This window comes from Lactuca saligna, chromosome 7 (genome assembly GCF_052625555.1).
Source record: "Lactuca saligna cultivar CGN05327 chromosome 7, ASM5262555v1, whole genome shotgun sequence".
In the NCBI taxonomy this organism is placed as follows: domain Eukaryota; kingdom Viridiplantae; phylum Streptophyta; class Magnoliopsida; order Asterales; family Asteraceae; genus Lactuca; species Lactuca saligna.
The window spans coordinates 183350550-183351850 of NC_136423.1; the positions used below are offsets into that span (position 1 = coordinate 183350550).

General features: G+C 41.6%; 1 non-coding gene across 1 annotated transcript; it reads right to left on the bottom strand.

Annotated features, from left to right (window-relative positions):
- Positions 1-206: 206 nt before the first annotated feature.
- LOC145007711 (small nucleolar RNA R71) lies at positions 207-313 on the bottom strand. Its single transcript, XR_013663082.1, has one exon. It is a non-coding gene; the product is annotated as a small nucleolar RNA R71 (small nucleolar RNA).
- Between the last annotated feature and the right edge of the window lie 988 nt (positions 314-1301).

The window sequence follows — 1301 nt, forward strand, 5'->3', positions numbered from 1 at the left end:
CAAACACTTAGATGAAGTGAATAACCTTGCTGATTACTTCAATGTCCCAAATATTAACAGAGACACCATTTTGCTAAGGATGCTTCCCGTTACCTTTAAAGGCTGCAAAGGATTGGTTAAAATCACTTTCACTCGGTACTGTAACTACTTGGGATCAAATGCATGAGCAGTTTTTAGATCAATACTGTCCACCATCCAAGATTGCTAAACTCAAAAAGGCAATAGCCAATTTTGAGCAAAACTCGGGAGAGTCACTTTACGAAGCATGGGACCGTTAGAAAGGGTTGTTAAGGAATTTTCCTCAACATGACCTTAACATTCAACCGGAGGTATCAATATTTTATGATGGGGTAAACGTGATGACAAGACAACTCCTTAATTCTCAAGGACCACTCACTAGGAAAAATCCGGGTGAAGTTAAGGAATTAATTGAAGTGTAACAGCGTAATTTTCAAAACAAAAATTTTATTTTTGTCACAACCATTTTCACATAAAATATTTCCAAAAACATCCAACAATAATTATCAAAACATATCCTATCCCAAGATCACAAAAATCAAATCCTTTCTCTAGTGTGTACGAATCATGCCGGCGCCTTCCCACGATCCTCGCTAGTACCTGAAACACATAACACAACAACTGTAAGCATAAGTGCTTAGTGAGTTCCCCAATATACCACTTACACACATACACCCTTCCAGGCCATGATCTTCCGGTCTATGTGTCTCAGTGGACTTCCGTCCCAACCCGTTAAACCTTCCGGTCCTTCCCGTCTCGACCTTCCGGCCCATAACTTCCTGACCTTCCGGTTTACATCATAATGCCTTCCGGCCCATAACATAATGCCTTCCGGCCCATATCAAGAATAGCATACATAACACATACAAAACGGGTAACTAATCACATACATTGCATATAACTTATAGCATAACAGACCTTCCGATCACACATAGGTACCCTTCCAGGTACAGTATAGTGAGAAGACTCACCTCAGATGTTCCGGTAAATCACTCACTCGGTAGAAATACGATCTAGCCTCCGCCTAAACACATAAAGTAATACTCTCATAAATATAACTCTCAGAACTAGACTCTACTTTCTCTAAGCTCCCTCAGAAGGGTAAAAGACCATTTTACCCCTCCTTTGGCTCAAAGGCCCTCGTTGTTAACCAAACCCTAAAAGTCAACCAAAGTCAACGGTCAAACTTTGACCCGACTCGGCGAGTGCACTTGGGCAACTCAGCGAGTCCACCTAAGTCCACTGAACTCTTTAGTCCCGTTTAACACATCGAGTCCCTTCCT